At 53.3% G+C, this 27,756-nt stretch overlaps 1 protein-coding gene across 2 annotated transcripts in view; it reads right to left on the bottom strand.

The window, feature by feature from the left end:
• The window catches only part of ZFHX3 (zinc finger homeobox 3), a 147,116-nt gene extending 140,018 nt beyond the window's left edge, over positions 1 to 7,098 (bottom strand). Inside the window, exon 1 of one of the 2 annotated variants that reach the window (XM_068411653.1) lies at positions 6,810 to 7,098. The gene's annotated coding sequence lies outside the window, so the exon portion shown is untranslated. Of the gene's footprint in view, positions 1 to 4,605; positions 4,662 to 6,809 lie in introns of those variants that run through there. The other variant, XM_068411654.1, reaches the window with a different exon arrangement.
• Positions 7,099 to 27,756: the final 20,658 nt, after the last annotated feature.

Genomic DNA, 27,756 nt, shown 5'->3' with positions numbered 1-27,756 from the left:
CACGGGGCGCCTCGCGTTCGGCACCGGCGCGGCAGGAGGCTAACGCGGAGCTCGGGCCCGCTGCACACCCGCCTCTCCGCGGCCGGCCCCGCGCCGCTCCCCGAGCGAAGCCTGACATCTACAGTCGGTCTGGCACAGGCCGGGCTGCCGCGGGCGCCGCGCGGGAACAGCGGGGACGCGGCGGCCGGCCCCGCTCCGCTCCTCCGGCCCCTCGGCAGGCTCCGCTGCTCACACGCCGGCCGGCACAAGGCGGCCTCAGCCCGGCCCGGGCACACACCGGGAGCAAAGACCCCCCGGCAACGCTGCCCGCGGCACCGCTCGGGCCCAGCTCCCGCCGCTGCGCACCGACTAACGCTGCGACAGAGCAAACCTGAGGAGCTGTGGCCTCCTGGCATCGCCTCCGCAGCCGCGCTGCAGGGACTCGCTGCGCCCCGGCGCTGCAGGGGCTGCCCTTCTGCTCTGCCTCCGGAGGTGTCCGAGGGTCTGCGCCCCAGCTGCTGCAGCACGAGAGGTGGAGGTGAAGGGCACGAGCTCCCGTTCACAGCCTGAACCCAGAACATCTTCACTCCGCAGGAGCAGCTCTGGTAGCAGATCTGCAACTCACAAACTGTGCCTAGACACCGAGCAGCTCTGTGCTTCGTGCACTCCCCCTGCTCAGTCTTCTGAACTAACCTCCAGGCCTGCTAGCACGTCTTCCCATCACCTGGTATCTCACCAAAAATACCTTGCTGACCAATCCCCAGATTCTGCATCAGCCCAAACAACGTGCACCTGACTGCAACTCTCAGCCCCAACAACGTGCACCTGACTGCAACTCTCAGCCCCAACAACGTGCACCTGACTGCAACTCTCAGCCCAAACAACGTGCACCTGACTGCAACTCTCAGCCCAAACAACGTGCACCTGACTGCAACTCTCAGCCCAAACAACGTGCACCTGACTGCAACTCTCAGCCCAAACAACGTGCACCTGACCGCAACTCAGCTGGCTGTGCCTCTGCACCCTCCCTGCCTCCCCCTTCTTCGCTCAACTCTGTTACAACAAGAATGAAAGACCAAAAACCCCCAAGCCCCGTCACCAGACGTCACAGACGTTCAGGAAACCCGGCACTCCAACCTAGCAGGATCAAGCACATCATGGCGATGTTACTATCAACATTGCAGTACGTGCTCTGAATTCTGCGGCGAGCATCAGTCTGTTTGCACAAGACAGTCGGTGGCAGCGTGGCGAAAGGAGGGTTAAAACTCCTGCTACTGAACCAAGCCAACCAGCCATTTTGGAGCTGGGCTACCACCAGCCAGGGAAGCGCAGCTGCGAGTCCGAGGCAAACGCGAGGCGGGATGTGGGGTGCTTCGCTGACAGGGGCCCGAGGGGTCGGGAGCAGCTCCTAGAGCATGTCTGCTCCCACCCTCCCCAGGAGGGACCCGCTCGGGCCATCAAAATAAACACTTACTGAGAGCTAATGTGTCACAGGCCCTGCAGGCTTCACTTGCCCAGATACCGAGGCAGGGGGAAGACAGGAGAAAACCTTTTACCAGAACTGCCGCGCACATCATCTGCTCCGGCATCACCACCGAGCAAAGGAACCCGCACGGCTCAGCCCTCACCAGATTTAAGACCCGAAAGCCCAGGTGCCACAGGGCCAGCATCCTCCTGCTCCCCAGCAACGTGCATCACGCGATTCAAAACACTGGGAAATGTTTGTTTTCTGGGGAAAAAAAATAAAAATATTGCTGCTCTGCTTCACCTTGTATTAGCAAGAGGCATGTTTGGCACTTGTGTCATAATGAAATTACAGTCAACAGCTAAGTGTCCTTCTCGCAGCAGCAAACCCAAGGGCAGAGTGGGGTGGCTGCAGCCTGCCAGCGGCAGGGCTCCTCAGCACCCAGACCGTCCCTCCACCTCGCTGCCGGGACCCCAGGCCCTCGGTGGCAGCTCCGGGACGCGCCAGGAGCCACCCGTCAGCTGCAGCCTGCACGGCCGCCAGCGCGGGTCTGCCTTCCCGACACCCCCAACTGAAAAATAATTTCAGATGGGAACGAACTTTAAGCTGTATTTACAGTCCGCCTCTGGAAACACACGCGGCGCACACCTGGCCAGAATACCCCCGCTCTCCGGCCAGCGTTGCTGCGGAGATGAACACCCACCTCCCGCACCGACAGATGGACGCGTCTGTCCGCAGCAGGGCCGCAGCGAGACCCGCGGCATCTAAGAGGAAGGAAAAACACGGACACGAGCAGGCTGGCGCAGCCCACTCCCACGCCGGCGGCTGCGGGGCAGCAGCACGCCGGGGCTTCCCAGTCCGGTGGGATCCCCGACCCAGCGGCAAGCACCGCCGCCTCGCCGGCTGCCAGCAGCAAGGGAAGCCCGACTCATCCACCCTGTGGTTTTCTTTTTTTTTTTAATAAAAAAAAAAAAAAATAGCTGGAATTTATCTGTTTCTCCAATCCCTGCCTACACACAAACCCAACCTCGGGAGCAAACAAAAATGCATGAACTGGAGATCAGAGACAAAGCAGGAGGCGGGCCGGGCGGCCCTGCTCCCTCCTGCCCTCACCTCACCCCACGGCGCGAGGCGGTTATATTTAGGTACCGCCACGGTCTGCGGTGCCGCGGCCCCCCTCGGGCACGGCGCAGAATGCAGATTTTCCAGACAACAGACCACAGCAGCTCCGTCAAAACCATTAGAGGCTGCGGCGCCCAGGCCTGCGCACAGATGTTTTGATTCCCACTCTCCTGCCACGACAGCCCTCGACAGCCCCGTCGCCGCCACGCGCTGGACGCCCGGCCCGAATTTCGGCTGGCGAGGAAGGGTGGGAGGGAGGGAAGGGCAGCCCTGCTCCCCACTGGGGAGTTCCTCTCTCTGGTCCCCCCTTGCCGCTCCCAGGGACCGCGGGGCCAGCCTCCCCAGGGGCTCCCGGAGGACACCTCACCATGAGGAAAGCAGCAGCGCAGTGGGGGCGGCCCCCACGGGCACCCCGCTCCGGCCCGGGGGCCTCCACCAGGCTGAAGCCCCCGCGGTCAGTTGGTCGCAAGAGAGCGCAGGAGGGGCACAGCCCTACATGCAGCGCGGGGGTCCCGCACGTGGCTGGGCTGGGGGGAGCAGGCAGGACCCAGCTCTGCCCATGGCCCACCTCCGGCTGCGCCCGCTGGCACACGGCCCCCGCAGCCACACAAAGGCCGAACCTCGGCCGCGCTCCGGCGAGGGAAGCGGGGAGCCGTGACACGCTTCCCAGCCCGTCCCCCCTGAACCACACCGATCCCTCCAGCGCAAACACACCTCCAGCTCCGGCACCGCGGCAGGGCCGGCACGCACCGCCGGCGCCTACGAGAAGATGGTTGCTGAAAACTCTCCCACCGCAGATGAGCGTGTCCGACACCGGCGGGGGAAACGCTCACGCGAGGGAGCCGAGCCCCAGCAGCACGCAGTGAATAAAGTTAACGTAAAAGCCCGCTAGTCGTTCTTCAGCTTCTCCACACGACCTTTTTTTTTATTACTACTATTATTATTTTGGAAAGCGGAAGGAAGTGTTAACGGGGAGGCTAACGCAGCCAGCCATATGTCCGTCAGTTTGGGATTTAGCGATCCCCGCTGAAGCTGTGCAACTGCTGGCCAGGCCCAAAGCAAATCTGCTCCTCCGCGCTGCTCCCGGCCTCCGGCACGACACCGACGGGGACCAGGGCGGGGGTCAAAGCAGAGAGATGAAAGAGGGACACGCGCCTCTGCCTTTGTCAAAGCGGCGGCCGCCGCCGGGCCCTGGTTTGACAGCAGCCACGACAAGGCCAGGCGAAGGTGCCAGGCCTGGGGGGCCGCCCGCGCCGCCTCCGCCCGCCCGAGCGGCACCTTGCCCGGGTCCTGCGGGAACAAAAGGCAGAGGCAGGGCGGGAGGGCACGGGGCTCCCGTGGCCGAGGGCCAGCGCCGCTGCGAGCCGCAGCACTGCCGCGCGGGAGAGGGGCTGCGGCCAGCCTCCTGCTGCCCACTGCTTCCAAAATGACCGCGTTTAGAAAGAAAAGGAGGGGGGAAGTACAAATACAGCAAAGCAACCTCTGTGTCCAGACGCGGGATTTCTCGCCCCTCTAATATGCCTTTTGTTTGCTTTTGTTCCTGGGCGAAGGCGGCCTGCGGAGCAGGACCCCGGCGGGAGGGCGGCTCGGGGAGCCGGGTCCCCGCACGGAGCCCGGCGCAGGAGGAAAGCCCTCGGCCCCGGCGGCAGAGCGGGAGCCCCGGCGAGCCCCGGGCCTGGCCGCGGGGCCAGCGCTGCTCGGCGGTGGGGAGCCCAGCGTGGCCCGCTGCCGCCGGCGGGGGCTGCAGGGGCCGGGGGCCCGGGACGCCCCCTCCCACCGCCCCCCCCAGCCTCTGCCGGGGCTGCAGCCGAGAAGCCCCGCTCCGTCTTGTGCTCGGTGCCGGACCAGACAGTGCTCCCTAATGAGGGAGCATTACAATCAGCTTGTAATGCTGAATTTTTAATGCTGCCAAGAGCTCTGTTACATAATGAAGGGGGGACGGGAGCAGAGCGGGGCCGTCGGGGCGGCCCGCTCCCCCCGGCCCGGGCAGGTGGCGGCCCCGGCCCGCCGCCCCTCGCGCCCCCCGACCCGCCGCTTACCGCCAGCCCCGCGGGACGGGGCGCGCCCGGCACCCATCGGAGCTCCTGCCCTGCCGCGAGGGTTGCACAAACTTTCCTCAAGTGCGTGGAGGGGTGATGCCAAAACGCTCGCTCTCCTCTGCGCCAGAGCTCGGCCGGGAAGGGATTGAAAAGCAAAGTTCACGAGCATGTTAACTGCATGCTCTCCCGTGTTCCCGCACATACAGTCTGCGCTGCTCCTCTCAGTAATACCCTAAGACTGTAAATCTATAACCACTGCAATGATTTAGTGATTAAAAACATGATAACATATTGTGTAACTGCAAACCACAGAATCCCTGCCAACTCTCCTCCAAGATACAGGAACAAAAATACAGAAAATGTGTTGCTCGCAGCAGTCTTCCTAAACTCAACGGAAAGATTTTAATAATAATAATAATAATGAAAAAAAAACCCGAGACATCAGAAAAAGGCTGGATACAATGCAAGGCTGGAAAAAAAAATTTAAAAGACAGTTTTAAATACGATTCTTGCTCTAACAAATTACAATCTAAACATGCCTCTCTTTTTTTCTCTTTTTAAGTTTGTCGTAACTGGAATAACTGGTCTTGTGTGATGTCTTGCATATTCAAAGTGCTTTGTAATAGGATACGGAGACCAAACCTTATTTGCCTAAACTCAATGGGTTTTATTTTTTCCCCTCTTCCCCCCCCCGCTTCCCATTTCTTTTCCCTTTATTTCCCCCCCCCGCCTTCTCCCCTAACCGGGGGAGGGGGGTGAGGGGGGGTGGGGGGGGCAAAGGGAAGAGAGGGCTTTGAGCTGTAAAGAAAATACCTGAAAGGGGAGGCTGGAATTTGTAATACAGCGAGGAAAGCCAAATATTATATATGTATTTTTAAAGGCAGCTGTGGGAGTTTTGGCCTCTAAGCAGCCAACTTGACCCCATTCTCTCTATTCTCTTATTTCCCCCGTTGCAGGATTCCTGCACCTTCAGTCGGATTCGAACTCAATGTGACCCTAAGGAGGGAGTCACCGAGCCTCCAGAAAATTGCTCCATATTAAACAGGAGCTAGAAGAGGAGAAAGACAGGCAGAGGGCCGAGGAAGGGCCGCGTATAAATTACATATCCGCACAAAGTACAGGACATACCCGAGAGCAGCTTCGAGCACAGCTTGAAAGAGAAACAGACCTTTCTTGGAATCCAAAAAAAAAATTTTTTTTTCAAAAAGAGTGGTGGGAGGGAGTTTAACAATTAAAAAAAAAAACAACCCGCAACCCAAATTATAAATAATTCACGCTAAGAACCCCGCGTGTGCGTGCCACATACGCGTGTATGCGCCGACACACGGACGTATGTGTCCCCCACGCAAACACACGCTCTCCTCCGCGGGGTGAGTTTCGGAGAGCACGAACCGCCGTCCCTCCGCGGGCGAGGAGCACAGTTTATTCAGGGGAATCAATACGAAAGAGCGTTTGCAAATATTTAGATAAGCGCCGTGCGATTCGGCATTAAGTAATTAAAAACTGAAACTGAGCAGGGGGATCGGCCTACAGCGCCGTTCGCTGCCCTCACCTCTCCCATCCCCCGGCCGCATTCTTCCCGGGGCCGAGCCTGCCCGCGGAAAACAAAAATCGCGATCGCCGGGGCTCGGCAGGCCGCGCCGGGCACCCCCCGGCCGGGCCCGGCGGGCGGGGGGCGGCGGGCCGGGCCGCCGCGGCCGGGGCACTTGCAGGCACTTCTTCGCCCCTTTGTTTTGCGGCGCGTCCCCGGCGCGCAGCGCCCGCGGGGCCCCCGCGGGGCCCGCCCGAGCCGCGCGGGGTCCCGGGAGGCGCCGGCCCCGCCGAGCCCACGCGCGATCGGCGCGGAGCGGGGCGTCCCCCGCGGGGCCGGGCCCCCGCCGATCGATGCCCGCGCCCCGCCGCGCACAAAGCCGGGCAGCGCCGCCGCCGCTCCGCGCCCCGCGGCCATGGCCGGCGGGCGGGGCGGGGGCTCCGCGGGCGCGCAGCGGCCCCCGCGGCGCCGGCACCTGCGCGTCCCCGGCGGCGGCGGCGGCGGCGGCGGCGGGGCTCCGGGACGGCGAGCGGCACAAAGTTTGCTGGGGGATCCGGGGCGGTGGGTGGGAGCGGGCGGGAGGGGGGGCCGGACCAGCCCCATGCAAAGCAGCCCGGGCGCCCCGAGCAGGAGGAGCCCGAGCGGGGGACAGGGCAGAAAAGTTGCCACTTACGCGGTCGCTGCTCCGGCGGCGGCGGCGGCGCTTTTAATCCCGGGCGGCGGCGCGGGGGCTACAGATCCCATGCAGGCTGCGGCGGCTGCGGCGGCAGGAGCGCGCTCCGCGGAGGGGCCCGGGGCAGCAGCAGCAGCGGGAGCCGGGGGCAGCAGCCGGAGCCGAGCGGGAGCCGCCGCCGCCGCCGCCGCTGCCCAGCAGCAGCATCGTTGTCGGGGAGTTTGCAGCCCCCCGGAGAGAGGGGGCCGCGGGCGGCGGCAGCAGCAGCAGCGGCGGCGGCGGCGGTCGGGTCGGGGCGGAGCGGCGCGGCGCGGAGCGGGCGGCGGGGCTGGCGGTCGCCGGAGCAGGAAGCGCCCGGACTCAGATCTGATGATTGGGAAGAAAAAAAACTCTTTGGATCTTTATTCTGCTAATTAGTTTCCTGCAAAAAATGGCTGATTAGTGCAGTGCGCATGTGCCTCATTACCCAGGCACGACGGGAAGGGCTAATTAGCCACCTTCTGGATCAATAAGATTCAGCCCAGGCGGCGGGGGAGGGAGCGAGCGAGCAGGAGCGGGCGGGGGGAGCGCGGCGGCGGCGCCGCACCGAAACTTGGGGCAAGCGGCCGGCCCCCAGCCCGCGGCGGGGGGGGCGCCGCTCCGCGCTGCTCCGCGCCCTGCCGCGCAGCGCCGCGCCGGGGAGGGGGCCGCGGGCCGGCGGGTGGCTCCGCTCCGCTCCGCACCGCTCCGCGGCGGCGGGGCGCTCCGCGGGGCCACCTGCCCCCGCGCCCCGGGCGGGGCCGCGCCGCCCCGCGCAGGGCAGGGCCGGGCCAGGACGACCCCCGCCGCCGCCGAAGCTTCCCCGGGAGGAGCCGGCAAAGTTGCGGGCGGCAGCGAGCGCAACTTTGTGCCGCCCCGGCCCCGGCGCTGAGCGGCCCCGCGGCATCCCCGCAGCATCCCGGCCGCATCCCCGCGGAGCGGCGCGGCCCGGCCCGCGCTCCCGTTCAAACTTTGCGGCCGCCTTTCCGAGCGGGACAGCGGATCAATACGGCCGCGTCCAGCCTCGCTGGGAGCCGGGCTACAGGTTTCACCAGCCATCGCTGGCAACAGCTTTGTCATTTTCTAAAAATAAGAAGCTAAAAGTTATTGTAGAAGAAGGGGCTTTTTTTGTCCCCTGCACAATATGCCTTTTGTGAATTTAATGCCATTCCGGGGCTCTCTATAGCCCCGGACAATGGGGAACTCCAGGAGGCGGCTGTGCCTCTGCCTTTTTTCTTTCTTGCTTTCTCTTTTCTCCCCCCACCCCCTCCTCTTTTTTCCCCCCCCTTCTTTTTTTTCTTTTTTAGGAAAGGATGCAACATTCCTCCAGTCCCAACAGAACCTCTGGTTTGATTAAATAAATATTGCTCTGGCCTTACGGTAACATTTTTCACTTTCTCTTCATGTCCATCTGCGATTATTATTTAAAATTTTTATTTCCAGCAGCTTTTCCCTCCCCATTCCAGCCCTGGCAAAAAACGTAGATGATCGCTGGGAACATGGGATTTGAATTTTAGGAGGAGATGAACCAGTAAAGAGCCTCTGTGCAGGCTTCAGGAATATGTTTTCTTCATCATTCTATAAGAGACTATTTTATTACTGGCAAAAATGCAGCTGAATTAAATAATCTCTGTTGAAAGGCTAAAGAAGCTTTTCAAGTTTCTCTTTTTTTTTTCTTTCTTTTTTTTTTTTAATATTTTTTATTTTTAATAGTAACCAAAATAATTAACTTCCCGGTTTGTTCCGTAGCATTGAACAAGGAATTCTGTTGCGGTCAGTTTTTCCATTTGGGAGAACCTTAATGTAGATGTATTTTATACTGAAAGGTAATAAACTGCATGTTTGTTAGTAAGTATTTTTAATGAAATGTATCAAGCTTGCCATATTTCTTAACGCGGGGGTAGTCATATGGAATTTTGACAAGTCCCTGTAGTGGGATGGGGGAGATGAAAGAAAAGGACAGATTATTAGAAATGTGAAGAAGGGCTGTACTAGTTGATACGTTACTGGAAGCGGCTTGCGTTTGGAAGATATTCCCATGTTTTAAGAATTGAGGTTTAATATGTGCCATAGTTATTTGAATATTATAAATGCAGCCCTGATGTGTACCGTTACGATGCGCATGCTGTGTATGAGTTCTTACGGTCTGTTAAATGGATAAGGCTCCAGTATGTTACCAGTTTGCCTTTAAAAGCTGCCCTTAAAAATTTGTCAGTCCCTGCTCAGAATATGTTTGCCTTTATGGAAGAATAATTGTTAACATTACTTGCCTTTCAAAAAAAAAAAAATATACAAACCCCAAAACCTGACAAAACCAACCCCAACCTCTAAAAGAAAAAAAAACCCCAACCAAGCAACAAACCCCAAACCAACAAGCCCTGGGGCAAGCAGGATTTTTCAGGGTTGCTTGGTGCACTGTCTGTGGAGGTGCATGTAATTTGTGACTTGTTCTTGCTGAATACGAACCAAATGTGTTTTGATGATGAAGTTGAGGTGAGAATAAAGTAACCCTTGTCTTTCAGTACTTGGTGTAACTTAGAAGGGCGTATTTTCAGCGGAGGCTGGACCGGTCTGAGAAGGGGTGCTGCCTGTGCACGCTTTTGCAGAGCAAAGAACAAGTGACCGTGGGGAAGGTGACAAGCCAAGCTAGTAACTCTGTCGCCACTCCAGAGCCAGGCACCTTCGCAGGGACGGGGGCGAGCGCAGGCTGGTAGCCACGTACGCTTTCTGTGCGTCTGCATGGCGATTCTAGCCCTGGGCTGCTGTCCTCTCCTTTCCCATGACAACATATGGATCCCATAACCGCAAACATGCCGAAGTGCATCTGTCTGGGGAGTTAACACAAACCAAACATGCCCCTTCCCGGCAGCTCTGCTGCTCCCCCGGCCGCGCTGCGCCGTGCCCTCCGCGACAGCCTCTCGCTGCTCCTGCCGCCTTGTCCCTTCGTGCTCCCGGGTGATGCCGGGTGCCCCGAGGGGGAGGGGGGCAGCGGGGGTCAGGGGCGCCGGGACCGCGGCCGGGAGCGGAGGGGTTAAGCGGGGAGCGGCCCCGCACCCTCCGGGAGCCGCTCCAGCCCGAGCGGGGTCACCGCCGGGGACACCTCCCTCCGTGCCGGGACGGGCGGTGGTGGGGTCTGTCCCTCGGCCCGGGGAAGAGCCCCCGATCTACCAGGGTGCAGAAGGAGGCAGTGAGGTGCGTGCGGGGGCAAAGGAGGGAGCGAACGAGCGATGGCTGCAGGACCGGCCAGATAAACCACTGGGCAAATACCAATCTAAGGAATTAAGGAATAATTTGTACAGCAATCATTAGGTGCAACAAACACATCCGTGCAAGCGTTTCTCGTCTAGAAAATTTACTTCCCTTAGGATTTCTTTGTTCTAGGCAAAAAGACAATCCAGTTGCTAAAATACAAGGAGGGACTACCCTTGCTTTAATTAGAAATCTTGATACAGCCTCATCTGTAGTATGACTGATGCCTCTCCTTTCTATATATGTATCTCTGCACAGGCACAGACAGGATTTTTGGTTCAAATAGCTTTTAATGTGCTTAGTAGAAAGAAGCTCTCAGTATCAGATCTGCAGGGAAAATAAGACTGATTTTTCCCATAGGAAACTTGTTAAAGATGCAGTTGAATTATTAGGTTAACCCTATTTTTTTTGTCTCGCAGCATATCTGCTATATTTGCACATAGAATCGTATCGTTTCATTTATATGTTATTTTGAACAGATGGAACTAGTACCGGCGCTTTAAAGGAAAGTTATTATTTGTAAAAATGTATACAGATTAAGAGGGACAACTTTGAAGCAAAGTGTTTTTCTGAGGCAATGCGTATGGCTTTCTGGATGTAACTTTCAGAAGAGATGGCTGTTATCTTTGACATGGAATAGGGGAACGCGGCTTCGGGTCCCTGGGCTCTGCAAAGACCCCAAGTCCTCCCGGGGAAACCCGCCTTGGCTGCCGAGCAGCTCTGTCCTGAGGCAGGAGCGGGCCAGGTTTGCACAGGGCTGCGGTGGAAGCAGTTGGCTACGGTGGATTTTTAGGGAGCCACAAGCACGGGGCACTGCTCGGGCCCCGGGCTGGCTGCACGCTGCCTCGCTCCGCCTGGGGCTGGGGGGAACCGGGCTGAGGCTCTGAGCTGGAAGAGGGGCTAATGTATGGGCACAGTAAGAAAAACGTTCCAGGGTATCTTTTTAAATTCATGCTTTAAAAATTATTGGGGGGGGGAATCCCGCTTAGAAAAAAAATCTCCATAATATCATCCACTTACGTAGCCTTGTGCTTCTTGGAAATATGTCTGAAGAATTAGAACAAAGCGTAGAAGGCCAGAGTCCTTGAAGGAGCTCCAAATGATAAAGTCTGCCATTCATTTTAAACACAGCGTGCATTGTGAAAACACAGGTCAATTTGAAGGCATTTGTCAGATTTCCAGTTCCCTCTACTCCTTTGCAATGGAAATTTGCAATCAAATCCCCGTGCTGGAGTTGGGATGTCTGGCTTTATCAGTTTTTATTACTTTACACTCGAAGCATTGTCCAGGTAAGCTGGCTTTTCACGTCGAAAGTTTGTTTGCATGAAGTTGCACGCAAGAAGGGGGAAGGCTGACGTGAATTAGGCTGGAGCAGATGCATTTATTGAGGGGTTTGGCAAGGGGGGAAAGGGCAGGCGATCCGCAGCGACTGACTGCAAAGGGCTGAGCTGCAGGAGCGATCTGATACCGCTTACGGACGCCCAGCGAGAGGCATGGCAAGGGCTATTCCAAGAGCAGCGCGTGCATTGTTGGGATGCACAAATGCAGCAGGGCTTAGAGAGAGCGGGCTGCAGAGACGCACCGCTGAGCAATTCTGGCCAGATACCGTGGATTTCTTCTGGAGGCACGTACGTGGTGGTTAACGGGCAGGGGGCTGCCGCCTTTACTGCGGAGAGATGTGCGGGTGTGCTGGAGGGGGGCGCGTGGATTTCTCTAGAAGAAATACATTCCGTAGGGTTTGGGAGAGCTTTGGGCTGTGGGGGGGGGCAATATTAAGAGGAACGTTTGTTCTCTTCTTTTGTCTTCAATATATGCCTGTTTTTTTACCCGATTATTAAAAGAAATCTGTCCATCCCTTTTGTAATCACTGGACTGACGGTAGCCCCTGGGAGCGGTGGGCCACGAGCGGGCTATTCCAGCCCTCTCCAGAGCTCTGGCTAGGGTGCTGTAGACAGGCTGAGTAAATACCCCTTAAGTCAACCAGCAGATTTTTAATATGAATTTGCTTTTTTTTTTTTTGCAGGCCTTAACACAAGATGAGTAGATGTGTTTGTGATGGAAATAAACACTTGGAATACATCTATATGTTTCTTTGCTTTTTTAGAGAAACGAAGAAAAAAGTCTTGGCATTTAATTAGGGCTCACTAACCTGATAAATATTGAACATCATTTCTTTGTGAGTTGTTCTGTGTGCTCAGAGTGCTCTATGGATGTATTCCACAATTGCACTTGTTTAATGCCTATATCACCTCATGCCTATTGTATTTATGTTGTCATCAATGTCAGATTTTAATTAAACAATTAAATCACTGTCACAGTAATTTCCCTAGAAAACTATTTTAAATGAAAAATCCCACAATAAATGTTTGGGAACCATCTTAAAAGGAAAAAAGAGGGAAATAAGTTACAAAATAAAATTACAGTTCCCACGGAATTAGAAAGAAAAAAAAATTGTTTTCAGCACTGAGAAGGATTCTGGTTTACAGGGTAGCTTCTGCAGAATTCAGAGTGTGTCAATACAGCAACTAAAGCAACGTGGCTTGTCTTGGGGCTAGTCTGGGTCTGCCAGGCTGGGCCGGAGGCGGAGGAGCCTGGCCCAGGGCTGGTGCAGTCCTGTGGTCATCCCCCACTGTGGGCCTGGAACAAGTGACAGCATTGCACATCCTTCATCTTTCAGTGCAAGTCAGGTACCAAGGATGCCTCGGAAAATAGTCCAGCTGCCTTCCTCCCCTCCAAATTATTTTAGAATTAAGACAGAGATTTGCAGAAAAGCCCACATCAAATCATTCAGTACATTAAGCACCAACACCAGCTGTACTTACTATATAGTAACTACTCAAAACCCAAGTTACAAGCAGTGAGAAATCTGGTCTGGCATAGCACCTTTGCTACAGTTAATCCAATAGTTCATCTTTACCTCTTTATAAATATACGCTCTTATTCCTCTAAAATCTGGACTTCCTTGCATGGAAAAATCACAATTACAAGATGCAAAATTCATCAGACAAGAGATCTGAAAGAATCATGCTCTCAGACGTACATTCAGAATATTTCCCGTATTTTACATAAGCACATCTGACATTTGCAGCGCAGCCTCCGACGCGAGGCATGCTTATTGCAATCGGGATTGCAGCCTGCGACCGCAGCCGGCGACGTCCCCTGCAGCTAACCCCGACCCTGCCCTCGGAGCCGGCGTGGCCGCTGCGATTTGTGCCCTGGGCGGGCTGGGGCAGGGAGCCGCAGCGATGGCCGGGGGGCTCCGCTGCCCGCCCTGCGCCCCAGCAGGCACCCAGCCCAGCCCAGTATTCCTGTTCCATCGGTGCTGCATTTTTATTGGAATGCAGCTTTCCCGGCTGGGCTGTGCCTGGGATGCGTGTGGTTTCCATCAGCCCTGAAGTGTTTTACAGCTGGAGATGATTTGGGGGGGCACATCTAGCCTCTCCATTTGCAGCCAGGTCTGATGTTTGCCTGCTGCTGTCTCTCATTTTTTTCTACGTTGCCTCCATCAAAAGGTGAGATTAGCACTGGGGAAGGGGGGGTGTGATGACGACGGCGACGACACCAGGCCCATCCCTCCCTCCCTCCCTCCTCATTTTAGTTCACTTCTCGCAAAAGCAATTCTCCAGCAGATCCTCTTTCTTCCCGCGGCCGAAACACGGCGGCAGGAGCTGCAGAGGTACCTGTGCCGGGCAGCTCGAGGGCCTGAGCACAGAGGCCGGCTGCAGGCAGTGCTTGGGGGAGCCCAGCTGGCCCCACTTGGGTCTGGGGCACAACATCTTTAGCCTAAACTCGGCCTGTGAACACGGGTCTGGCAAAGCCCTCGCTTTATCAGGCCGTAGCCGCAGCAGAGCCTCCGGGCTGCCGGGGCAGGGCAGACCCTCCCTCGTACCCACCGAGTGAGGCACTGCCACTAAAAGTGCCTTTGCTGAGTGTACACAGACAGAAATACATATTTTTATACTCGGTAAAGGAAAGGGGAAAACTGATGAGGTTGCACAGAACCCTCCTCCAGGCAGGAGAGGCTGTGCTGGAGGAAAGTATTGCTCATAATGACACTTAAGCCCAGACACTTGAATGCTAAAGGTTAAACTTACATTCTTCAAGAAAGGGCTTCTTGCCAGCTTGAACTGTGTTGTGTGTTCACTATTGCCTCCTCCTCCTCTTCATCCACTCTCGATCCACTTTTGGTATTTGTTGAAATAACTGAGGTTGGGGGGTGGGTTTTTTTTTCCCTCCCCTAATGTATGTTCTCTGTGCCAGTCCTCAGCCTTATGTCTGTCACAGGGTTAAAAAAAAAAATCAGTCTAATGCCAGTACAGAAGTGAAGATTTTTTTGCTTAGCTGCAAACTACTATAGCTTCAATCCAGAAAAGACCAGCCTAAGCACATCTTCTGTCAGTGACACCCAGTCCATAGAACGCCATCCTCTAATTCCTGTCCTTAGCTGAACAACCAGAACGTGTATTCTGACAATAAGGCTAAAAAGTTACTATGGAATTAAAACACGAATTGAAAGGCTGATATAAATACAGTAAACGATAGAGTGGAGAAATAACTTCTGGAGACAATCACCACTGGAGATGAAACTGGTGGCAATGCTTCCAAATATTCAAGCCAAGGAAGGAGAAAGAGGGAAGTGCCCACCCAGGAGCAGCACTGTAAGAGGAATTTCAGCATAATATGAAGAAACAGACACGCTGTTTGGATGCTGCATTTAGATCTTAATGATCAAAGAGCACCGTCTCCATATACTTTCATGCTTCTCCCCAGAGATATTTCCCATTAAAAAAAAGAATGGAAATAACATTACGGTTGTGCACGCCTTCTAAAGCAGCCCCTTTTACACGGTATCGTGGAGGCTTTCCATGGAGAACCAGTCCTAGGCGAAAGGAAGAAACAAGAATCCCTACGTCTCAGCAGCAGCAGGTAGAGGAGACCCAGGCTGGATCAAACGCTTTGAGGAGGAGCATGGGAAAGAGCCAGAGTGAGCCTCAGAAGCCGAAGGCAGTTTTTATTTGGGTTCAGAGATGATAAAAGGCTAGCGATGGTCATTTTCCCTACGTCCTGCAGCAAGGGACCGGGGGCTGCAGCGCTCCGCATCCCTTTAAACAGCAGCTCGCTGCAGTGTGTTTCTTGGCACAGCCCTAATTGTATCTCCTGGTCCCAGTGGAAGTTCACACTTTTTAATATCTCTTATTGCTTCTGCTGCCACTAGTCAGCAATCACAAACAGGAAGCCGTGACTCAGCACGGCCATAACCCGCGGGCCGGCAGTGGCCGGAGGGGGGGGAAGGTCCTGCAAAACACCCACGGGGCCGGGGCCGGCCAGGCACCGCTGCGGGCTGCCGCGTGGGGCTGGTGTGCGGTCTGACCCGTGGGGGTACCGGAGACTCGGTTCCTAATTCAGCACTTCAGCTTACACTGAAACCCGGGAGCTAAAGGCCCTCGTGTCGCTCCGGGCCGGAGCACAGTAGGAGAGATTTCCCGGAGCTGGTCCCTGAAGCATTGGGCCGTCACGGCAGGGTGAGAGAGGCCAGGGACACCGGGACCAGCCCCGGGTTCAGTTGCCCATCCGTGCTCCAAAAAGCAGGTTTTTTTTTCCCCATTAGAGAGGCACGGCAGAGGAGACAGCCAGCGGCCCCTCGGCTGGGAGATGCCCGCGCGACCCCGTTTTCACACCAGCAGCGCCCAGGGCTCGGCTGCACCGTGTCTCACGTAGCACGGGGAGCAGATGATCTATTCCAAGCCTGGTTTCGCCTGTTTTCTAACTGTATTTAGCAGCGAGTTTACTCCAGACTGAGCCTGCGTGAGTAAGTGTGTATGTAAGGGCTGAGGATTGGCTGCGGCAGGCAGAGGGTTTGCTGAAAGGCTTGTTAAGGAAGCACTACTGACCATGCAATCCAATTACATAATGCTTCAAAAAATAACCGTGCTGGCAGTCGCGGCTGGGCAGCGCGTTTCGGCAACAGAGAGAGGTATCAAATGTCTGTCCTCCAACCCAAAGGCTGACAGTATATTTGTGCCCCAATCTGACACTGCGCCTCGGCCGTAAACTGCTCTAAAGAGGAAACTTGCTTCCAGGGGAAATGTCTGCTGTTCCCTTTCAAGGCAGTGCTGCACCCTGCAGACCAACGTTATTTGAGTCCTTGTAAAATTACCACTAATCTCTGCACTCAGGATGCCTTGCATTTTATGGGTACTTGCTATGACGGCAGCTTTGTTTTCTGGGGGTAAAGGGCTGAGCAGTGAGAAGCAGGCACCTGGCCATCAGCAGTGGCTGTCAGGGCGTTCTCCCCAGTTTTCTGTCCTTGCAGTGTCTCTCTGCTGCTCCAGACAGGACAGGACAGACATATGGATGATGCACAGTATCAAACTATCGTGACTGGAAAGTGCCTGAAAGAAATACCCTGTCCTGCCTGGAAAAGATACGACCCCTGTCCCAGGCAGGAGCCCGCACAGTGGTGCATGTTTCTTCTGCTGCCATCAGTGACGAGGGGACCAGAGGGGCAGAGTCCCAGCCGCAGCAGGCAGCTCAGGCCACGTGCTATGTTTGGGATGACTGGGGATTTAGAAAACCCCGTCTCCCAGCAGCGCAGGTAGCTTTTATTGTAGTTACTAATTTAACTGCTAAGCTGCTCTGAAAGGCGTCACAGAAAAGGCACATTTCTAGTGAATGAGGAAAGAGCAAACTAAGAATATTCTTGGCACGTTGCGGAGCTTTCTGTACCTGAACTCGTGTTGGTCAGTTGCTGGGAACGCTTCACGGATGTAAGCCAGCTTCTATGCTTGGATTTTAACCTGTTCCCAGCCCAGGGAGCACAGAGCTCCCCGGCACAGCCAGCCTGGCTGGCAGCTGCGGGCCCCTCCGCCCGAGAGGACCCCTCGGCCCCTTGCCCAGGGCTCTCACCGGCCTCACCTGGGCTCTTCCAGCAAGGGGGGGACGCAGCAGCTCTGCTGCAACCACTGCCTGGAAAACCAGCAAGCTCTACCTCCTTTGATCTGCCATCACTGTCTTCCAGAGCGGGTACCGCGCTTTAAAGCTGTGTCCCAGGGGAGCCGTGGGTTTGCTTTACCCCTCTGCGTTCGCCCTCGCTGCTCGCAGCGCCCCGCTGCAGGCAGGGGAAGCCGCCTGCGCGGACGGCAGCGGGGAGGAAAGGGTGAAGGCAGAGCTCCTCCAGCCTGGCTGCACGCTCCATCCGCTGCCTTCCTCCCATCTATTTCTAGACTGTTTACCTGGCAAGCGCACATGACCGATCCAGAAGGAAACGCTGACATCACCCGCCGCCGTGCCCCCTCCCCGCTGCCCGTCGCGCTCCCGCGCTCGGCCCCTCTCCCCCGCCGCCCTCGGCCCCCTGCCCGGCCAGCCCACGCCCGCAGAGCCTCTCCCGTGCCGTGGGGCTGCCGCCGGCGCTGCTGCTTCCTGAGGCAGCTCAGAGCCATGTCGTCCCATCCACCGCGACACTGCGGCCTGGCACGCTGCTTCCCTCCGCGCTGCGCCGGCACCGACGCAACCCGCGCTTGACCCCGCGCCAACGGCCACCGCGCTGCTGCCGACGGCGGGCGAAGCACGCGTCTTTTAACGCCAGCATAGCGATCGTCTGGTGCGACAGGCTTAAACACAACACTTGCTTTTGCTTCCCAGCCAAAGCAGCTTCCCAACCCCCTTTACACCTACGACTCAAACCCTCCCGGCCCACAGCACTGGACGAACTTCGCCGCCGTAGAGCAGCCGCCTCCCCACCCACCTCGCTGCCACGTCGCGTCTGTGTGCCGGCGAGCGGAGCCAGGCAAACCGCGCTGCCGGTTCCTCGCCTCCTTCGCTCTCCTCCCCAGGGCCGCTCCCGGGCGCTGGCGGTGTGGGGAGCCCGGCCGGCTGCATCAGCCTCTCGTGGCGGGCCCGGGGGAGCCGCAGCCCCGGGGACGGCTTGGGCCGTGGCCGGCGGCGCAGGTGCTCGCTCCTCCGGGGGTTGTTTATCCCGAGAAGCCCGCAGCGGAGCTCCGGACTCGAGCTGCTCTGTGGAAGCTTTCTTGGTGCATTTGGGCAGGGAGCCAAAGTATGCAGTTTAAAGGAAATGTTTAATAAAGACACAGGAGCCTCAAACTGTTTGTTTTTCCTCGCAGAAAGGTGGAGAGACGATGTCCCTGGAAACTGGCTGCCGGGCCAGGCGCAGGCTGGGAGGCCGGCGGCCAAGCTGGGGCACGGGCTGCGGCGTCCCGGGGCTGAGCACGGCCTCTCGCCTCTCCCTCCCCTGACAGCTCCGGCCCGCGGGGTCATAAACCGTGGGGGAAAGAGGCAGCCTATTAGTAACTCTATTAAGTCTCCATTAGTTAGGTGTGAACTCATTACCCTAATATACTTGGAGGTAGGATTCCACTTGCAGGACATTAGCACTGTAATAAGCACGTTTACCGCTCGGAGCTGGACGGAGCGAGGGAGAGGAGCCCCTCGACGCCTGGAGCAGGCCCGCAGCCCCCGCAGAGGCCTTCCTGGCCCGCGCTCCTCCCGCACGGGGCTCTCCGTCCCCACAGCGGCACCCCCCGAGACCCGCCTCGAGACCCCCTCGTCCTGCAGCATGTGATGTGGGGTCGGGGGACGGAGGGCACACAGCACGAGCTCTCGGGGGCTTGGGGTGCGTAACCAAACAGAGAAGGGTAACCCGGTGAGCGCGCCGCTGCCTGCCTGCCCGCCCGTTTGCTGCGTGTGCTGCTCTCCTGCCTTTGCCTGACTTGGCGTTTTCGACGTGTCTGCACTTCATGACGGGAACCATTGTCTGCAAAGCTGTGCCCGCTGCGAGGAAGTCACAGCAAACTAAATAATGAGCTTATAGGAAATCAATTAATAATAGATAGGACGCAGGAGCAAGGCTTCAACGGGGTTTGCCGAGTTAGCGCAATAAAAGTATGATCGTATGTAGAAACCTATTTCTCTACACCTTTTCAGGCAGCTCTCACGGCAGCGTGAGCTGCCCGAGCACGGGCCGCACCTCTGCGGCTGGAGGAGCTCCAGCGCGTCGCAGGCCTGCTGCCCTCGGCGCGTCCGGGCACCCTGTGTGTCCCGCCAACACGGTGGTGAACAGCGGTCTTGCTGTATTTTAAATCTAAAAGATTTTGTGTTTGAGAGAAGAAAGTTGCACCCAAAATAAAGGGGGTACAGAAGCACAGAATGTTGCCTTTCGAGACAGCAAAAAAGGAACCCGAAGCGTACGGCCATCAAACGAAACCTCCCCTGCCCCGTGCCAAACCCCGCTCAAACAGGTACTGTTTGCCCTGCAGACGACAAAGACTCTGCACCATCTCCTCTATCCTTAGTCATACTTCAAGGCTGCACAAAAGCACAGTCCACGCAGCACTCTTCCCAAAACCAATTTTGAAGCCCATTTGTTCCTGAATAGGGCTAAACTGCACACGATCCCTGAAAAAACACTGTCCAAGAGCACATAAGTCTGATTTAAAAAATTATTTCAGGAGGAAGCCTGATCTTGTTCCTAAGATCCTTGGCCAAAAAGAGCATGAAATTAATGGTATTAAGTGCCTAAAAATACTCTTGAGGATCTGGGACTTGGAACAAGGGCCTGGCTTCTATTCCTAGCTCTGCCACAGACTTGCTGTCTGCACTGAAGGACCAGCCAGAGCAGCCACAGGGTACACCAGAAGCACCCAAAAATGAAGGCATGTGGGGGTGGACTTCAAAAGTCACTCCTCCACTTTTTGTCCTATTTTCCCGGTGTGTAGAATGGGAATAATATTAATTGGCTGTGAGGGAGCAGAGCACGTAAGGCGTGACATTGGCGTAAATTCTCCCGACGTGTTTCCAGACGTGCAGACCACGGCTCTGTGGAGTACCATGAAACCACGTCCACTGACAGGGCACCACTGGGCACGCTCACTTGCCCTTTTCTTCCTTTCCTATTTCCATGGAATTAATTCTTACAATTCAAAACATCAGCAGGTCCAAACAATTCTGATTAAAAATGAATTAACTGCTATAAAAGTGCTCTCTCCCTCCCAGAAAATGCAGCACCTCCTTGCACTGGCCTCCTTCTCTAATGTAAGGATGTCAAAGTCCAATATCCTGCAAAATTCAGTATTAAATGTGTATCTTTATCCCACTGAACAGGAGAGATAGGCATCCTTAAAATGCAACATTTGCTTGTAGCCCTGGAAATCCTGAAGTAGTCACTTTTTCATACGTTATATTCTATCTAGGAAAACGATTTTGTCATTTAAAGATGATTTTATGGATCTCCCTCACCCTATTTTACTGTCATCTTATTAACTAAGGTACCTGTTTCTATGTGAAATACAATACAAAAATGGATTAAAAAAATTGTGGAAGTTTCTAAAATTCAAACATCTTATAGGATGCACAATGATAAAATAAGGGCCCATCAGCAAAACCTGAGCTGAACCTCCTGGTGGCTTTTCTGCACACAAAAAAGGGACATCCCAAAGCTAATCTGATAGGATCTCAAATCCCTGTCATTCTCTGTGTGTCTCAGCCGTGTAATAACTTTTGGCATACTAATTTAAAGTGTTAAACAGAAGATTCAAAATAGCACACTTCAGTGATGAATGAGAAAGTTTATGCCCCAGAGTTGCTCTTCAGACAGCGCGGGGCAATGAGATGGGACAAAATCCCGCAGAATGAGTTCTGTACAGATCCCAGACCCCGCGGGGTTTTTTTCATCAGTAACGGCACTCCGAGAGAAATAAAAAGGCACTGAAAACCTCTGCTCCCTCCGCAAAAGGGAAAGCAAGATATTGACATTTCCATGTGGGACTCTGTCTGATGAAATCAAGTATTCAAATGACTTCTGTTTACATAGTATTTTGAGAAATAATGCTAATTTGCAGAATTGGCATCTAGGGTACAAGTATACGTACCCTGGGAGAGCACTTACAGAGCCTTTGTGAAGCTAAGTAATAAACGCTTTGTCTTCACCACACTATTTATGGGTTGCTTGGGGGCATCCTGCTCTCTTTCTGCCCCTACCTGGGCATAAAATTATTGCAGAACTAGGTTTTAATAAGACCAACAGTAAATCTGAATGACCACACATGCACAGCTATTCCTGCTCCCCCGATCTCCAGCATTAATTATAACGTGGAACTGTTTATACAGTACATACCGCTTTCCTGACTTCTTTCTTGTTTATGTCTAAACCTTTATGGACATAAAACTTTGGAATTTGCTTTTGGAATAAAACTGCAATTGAAGTGGCAATAGCTGTGTTAGAAAACAGCCTTGCTATTGCTCCCCCGGTTCTGCGGTCACGGCAGGTTTGCGTCTGCGCTGGAAGCCTCTCCCGTTCGAGCGTGGTGTTTCAGGTCATCTCCTTGCTGTCCCGCCTGGACGGCTCGTTAGAAACACAGCTCGAGGGGCTCAGAGCAAACGCTCCAGTTTTTCCTCCCGAGCCCCTTTCGTTCCTCTCTACTCTCCACCACGTCTCGGCCCACTGCGAGTGTCCCCGCAGCCCGGCCGGGGGGACCTGCAGTGCTCCCTCGTGCCTCTGCTGCCAGGCTGGGACTCAGGCTCTCGCTCCTTGCACAGCGTATTGAAGGGGCAGCCTCTGCTCCTCCAGATAAAACACTTGCCCATGCCCTCACTCACCCCCCCCAACCAGAACTTTCCTGAAAGAGAGTTTTTTCTTCTACAGTAAGTTATTACAAACCAAGAGACCTCCATGTGCAGATACCAAAGTAAAGCAACTCATGCTCCGCAAGCACAAAATTACTCCTCGTCGCGCTGGCCTGACTACTTGTTTCAAGCTGTCACACTATAAATTAATACGTTGGCTGTTTGGGGCTGAGAAGTCTCTTTTCTATTTGTTCAGTAAAACAGATACTGTACACCCTGGGCACCATATAAAAATAATAAATTACTGTAGTACACAGGCAAGGTATTATTCTTGTCTTTCCTTCCCTTTATTTTATCCCCTCCATCCTTTGCCTTTCCTCTGATCAATTCATCTTCCATTTACTTTCTATTTCTGTCTGTAGGTTTTACTCTAGCACATATCGCTCCGATATTCCAACCACGCCACCTGCTCCAGAAGTACAAGTACAGAGGCTTTGCTAATGTGCAGAGGGAATCAGCAAAAACTCAAGGGGAGGAGAAGAAATAATTACCGTAAGAAAATTAAGAGAAAGAAATTGAGTCCCTACCTGGTGTTGTCTCTTATGCTGACTTGGACACCTTCTGATTTCTGCCAGACTCTTTCTTTACTCTTCACATCCAACACAGAAACGTGGAGACTTGATAGCCAGAGGAGTCAAATGGGCTGCTTTGTGTAGGCAGGTTGGGGTGGATTAGGAGGTGTTTGACCCGATCTCCCTTGTAGGTTAAATCGTCTTTTAATTCTGGTGGGCTGTGTCGGGATGGGAATGAATAAACTCTCTCTTCATTTTAGTGTCCAGCTAGTGGAAGCTGCACAGGCTGTATGTTAAGTCTGTCCAAATTCCTTTCCTCCTTGGCAAGGTTATCCTACCTAGAAAAAGAAGAATTAAAAATAAGACTGTGTTTGGCTTCTTACTACTTTGGTTCTTCCCCCGTGGTTGTACATTCCACTTTCCAGAGCATGCTTCTGACCTGGGTTTTAACACATAGACCCCCAAAAGGACCCTCATAATAATGGTGAATAATTTCTTATGCTAAAACTTAGAGCATCAGATTTTAAAAGTATCACGTAATCTTAACTAAAAAAAAAAAAAATCAACAGAATTTACTTTTAGTTCCTTTAAAAAAATAAATAAGCAAAGAGGTAAAATTTAAATATTTACTGAAAAACTAAATATCATAGCCCTGTGCAGTTATTGGCAAGAGACGCTGCGCAAATAAACCCACACATCCCACAGGTCCGCGCGCTGGCCTGCAGGACGCCCCGCTCTCCAGACCCAGCCGTCACAACGCTGCCGGTGCCGCCGGCCCCAGAGCTCGTTGCTTGGGCACACGCTGGGCCCACACCTCTCTCCCTTCTCCTCGCATGGCAAGGTCTGGGATGTAACCAGGACACAACTCTAATGAGAACCTACAAACATCATCAAATGCTTTGGCAGGAGAACTGGCCCGAAGGGCTCAGGAGAAGCAAGGCGTGTTTGGTGCCTGTGGCTTTCCTCGTGCCCCTGAGCTCTCTGCACCGCTCAGCGGGGTCTGTGCGCCCGGCAGCGCCTCTTCAGGGTAGGGGGCCAGCGCGGGTGGCACCGAGGAGGCCATCCCCAGCGCTGGGCGCTGCGGGAGCCCTCGCACCCCCCAGGATTTCAGCGCGGCGGCGCCCGGGCAGGCTCAGCGGGCGGGCGCGGGTTGTGTGGCAGTGGAAGGTCTCCTGCTCCTGGCATCTCACTTCCAACCCTCCTATTCCACGTGGCCGTGCATTAGTGATGGGCAGTGCTAGAACATGGCAAAGTTCGAGCCGGGCTAATTAAACATACTGAGCTAATAACCTTCCATTTTGGGACTGGTATAATTCATAATTTAATGTATTGCTGCTGAGACATTAACCTTTCAACAACTGGCACGGTGCCCACAGCAGCCTGAGTGCTGACCATCTTTCAGGAAAATGAGTATTATTGTTAAAACAGGTATAAATCATTCATGGCTTCAGCTTTTGTGTCAAACTGTACATGAAAATAAGTAGTGGGCTGGGTAATTTATTTACCTTTTGGTGGTTATTCTTATGATTTCATGATCATATTCTGTGATTCATAAACATTGGCCAAATGCCATTTTGTTCTCATTTTACCTTTTCAGTATGGCAGTGGTTATTCTGATTTTCATCTTTAACAAGTTCAGGACTGGTGCAGAATTGCTTGATCCAGGCACAAATATTTCAAGGAGGAAAAACTTATTCTAAGCTAATTCCACAGTATTCAACACGATTATTGAGACTACCAACTTGTTACATTTCTGTATTTTGCTAAAATAAATGTTTCTTTGAAAATTGGTGTATAAACACACAGATTCAAAGACTTCTGAAAAATAAAGCACGTAGTATATACAGCTATATGAATAGTTTCTGGTTGAAAACGACATGGGGTACTGGAAAGAGGAGACTGTAAAAAGTTGGAAATTCCTCAACAGCCCCGCAAAGCAAGAAGTCTAACTCCAAACACCTGGTTACTGGTATGATATTACAGACCCGGGAGACCCTCACATTGGCTTTTGGGACGCTGCTGGCCAATCACATTATATTTTGTATCCCAAACTACCTCTGCATTGCATTTTCTTTTCCAGTGAAAAAGGGAATCTGAGCTAACGGGTCACCAGACACCCGTACCGCAGAGCCTGCCTGTTGATACACTGGTGTTAAAGGCCGTTCCTAAAGCTCCCAATTCCAGCTCTTGCTCTTACAGTCAACGAGGAGGAATTGCTGAGATAAACTTATTATGGACTCATTATCTGCACCCTATACAGCAAAAGTTTTCAGACATTTTGGACTAAAAGATTCCTTTCAGGTCTCAATATTGGCATCCTGGCACGTATGCTAATGAAATGCTAAATGAAAACATTACAAAGCTAAAATAAAGTAAAAGCTAAAGTAAATGAGAATAAAGTTCTAAAGCCTGTATTTCAGGTGCAGATTGACCACAAACTGGGATGAAAAGAGTGCCAAGTGAGACCAACTCACTTTTATAGTGGTACTCCTGAGGAGATCCCCGAATGTCCAGCCTGCTCCAGCCACCATCACTACATAGACCCACTGGAAACAAACCCAGTCTAATTTATGATCCAGTCTAATTTATGCAGCAAACTTTGTCATAGTACACAGCTACAGAATAGGGAAGATCAGACACAGAAGAACACAACTGTTTATTTTGTCTACTGATTTCATCAATATTTCAACCCCTCCCTCCCCACCCCAGTCTCTGGGAAATTGTCATTTAATTCTTGAAGGTATGAAACAGCAAGCTGAAAGCTAAGACTCACAACAGCATTCGCCTGCCCTCAGATATCAAATATAGTACTGAATTGGCAGGAAAAAAAATTACTTCCCTTCATTCTTCTTAACCTTAATTGGAAGAGTGAGTACTTAGCACTTTTTGAAAGGAAACTTTCTGAAAATATCCAGGCTGGGGACGATTTTCAGAAAAACACTCTTCCAAGAGATGCTTCACCAACCTTCTGGTTGGTTTGTGTTTTTTTTTTCCTCCCCCCTAGCTACAATTTCTCTCATTTGCAATGTCATCTTAACAGCAACAACAAAATCTCAGTGTGACAACCTACATTATGCCCGACAGTAATATTTATACAGCAGGTTCAAGTCGTACTTAGGGACATCTTCGGCACACTCAGACTGGAACTTCCCACTGGATGGACCACAGCAAGTGAAGCCTCCTCACTGTATAAAACTGAGTCCCCTCTCTCTGCCCTCAGACTCCTTTGACTGTTCACATAAATGGTCCCACCTTTTGTCTGACCATCCCCTCTGAGGCAGACCGGCAGCTCGGCCCGTGTCTGTCTTTGAAGACACATTAAAGATGAGCCTAAAACACCCCCTAAGTGGATGCTGAAGAACTAATCCATTTGCAAAATTCCTGTTTTTGAAGAAGTTAACTAAGAAATCAGCAAGAAGCTATTTGTAAGCATATCTGTCTACATTTAGTGCTCAAGATAATGCCAGGACCAGGACATGGAGAAGGCATAAGAGAATAAGAGCAACATCACCATGCTTAGTTTTAGGCTTCTCTTCATTATTTTGCATGGTCACTCACAGGACCACGTGAACAGTGCCAGAACAACTGAAACATCATGAATTTGAACCTGCTTACAGGGACAGCACTCAGTATCCCCTCAGAACAGGAATTATTTGAGAAGTTAAGGTTCCTCTGAATACCTTCTTCATACTGGAAACATACAGTGTTAGCCCCAGAAATGGCTATTTTTACATTGGTATTGATACAGTAGACAACCTCTCACTCCTACAAGTGATAACCTGCCTCTAGTAATCCATACCCACGTTACCCATGGCCCTGGCCGGAGCCAGTGCACCCACACTGTGGGTTTTGAGAAGTGTCACTGAACCAGCTGCACCTGGATGAAACCCCCCGGCAGCTCCTTTTCCCATGGACAGTGCAGTGTCCCTGCATTTCACTCCCTCTGCTGGCTCCATTTTATACATCAAAGGAAGGTTTTCAAGACCTTAAATTTTGTTTAAGGCTGGGATATCTAAAAGTTCACCTTGATCTTCAGGCTCCTGGGTCTGCTCAGCTCGCCTCTCCTTACAGGCACCGTGGCTGGGAGGGACAGAGCCCTCCTGGCTCCTGCGCTGGGCCCTGGCATCCCGGGCTCGGCACAGGAACGTGCAGACACCACCAGCAGCCCCAGATGCAAGCCTTGACTGGGAAGGGAGCAGCTCTGGTCAGGGTTTGGTGGTCCCACCTCCAAAAGAGGACAGGACCTCACCTCGGCAGCTCCGTAACTATTGGCTGCAAAAGCCTTGTGCGCCTACACGTAAGTGCACTCATGGCCAAGGGCCATGACAAGCCAGATGCGTGCTGCCAGCGCCTGTTGGCTTTATGGGAGAAAATTCCTTCTCCAGAGGAAACGAGAAGATATTAAAGTGTCTCCCCTGGATGCTGCTCTACAGCGTGCTCCCCAAGTTTTATCCCATTTCCACGCGCTATTGATCATTCCTGACAGCATGACACCCACTTCAGCGAAGGGATACGCCTGCTCTGTCTCCTAGGAACAATTAAGCAGGACTTCTGCTTGAGCCTTACAGCGATACCTCTCCTGGTTCTCAGTTTACTCAGTATTATTTTCACTTCTGCATTGACAACTGCACAACAGGAAAAATACTAGTTTTGAGTTGTTCAGGAGAGGCAGTGTTGGAAGACACGTGCTGTCCTTGTCAGTGGAGCAGCAGACATCGCCACTGCCAACTTCTTCAGCTGTTTCTCCTAGCCAGCCACCATCGGTTTCATCCACTAAGGCTGCTGAAGAGTCAAGAAATTAAAACCAGACAACCAGTCTTATAGGTGCATGAGAAATTTTTTCTTCTTGGCTGCTTGTATCGCAATATTATTTGCTTTCTCTCTGTAGTTCCCGTTGAAAAGGCAATGTACAACAATCACAGCTCTCTTCTCTACACACAGACACATGTTCTACCAGGGGAAATGGCCTTCAAATATGGTATTTGAAAAAAAAAAAGAAAAAAAAATACTTTAACTCTGTAACATTTTTTAGAAACACACCTCCTAAGTTTCAAACAACACAATCTGTGGGTGCACGTTAGCGTGGCCATGGCTCCTCCCCACTCTCAGGCAGGCAGTAAGGAGTATCAGCCCTCTTGGGCAATACTCGCTGATGCAGCCGTGCTACGCAGACATATTCTCATGCAATTCTTTGCTTTCCAGTAGCCACGTGACTGTCTCTGGCAAGAATTACTCAATGTGCAGTTCCTGTCCGAAATGTCCTATCCAAAGTAGTCAAGCTGCAAAGAAACCGCGCATCTCAAGCTTCTGCATTTAGGGAGATATTATTGTTATTTTACAAGCGGGAACACTGAGGTCGTTTTGTTTTTTTTTTTTTTAAAGAGGGAAAGATGCTGCAAGAATGCAGGCACCGAACATCCTCGGTGATTGCCTAAAGCTGGGAAGAACCATTAAAACAATCAGACACAACAGAGGCTGTATATTGGGTACGAACCCCCCAAACCATTAGTGCTTTTTGCCAGGCACACATT

This window comes from Nyctibius grandis, chromosome 12 (assembly GCF_013368605.1).
Source record: "Nyctibius grandis isolate bNycGra1 chromosome 12, bNycGra1.pri, whole genome shotgun sequence".
NCBI classification, from domain to species: domain Eukaryota; kingdom Metazoa; phylum Chordata; class Aves; order Nyctibiiformes; family Nyctibiidae; genus Nyctibius; species Nyctibius grandis.
This window is presented reverse-complemented; position numbering and strand designations above follow the sequence as displayed.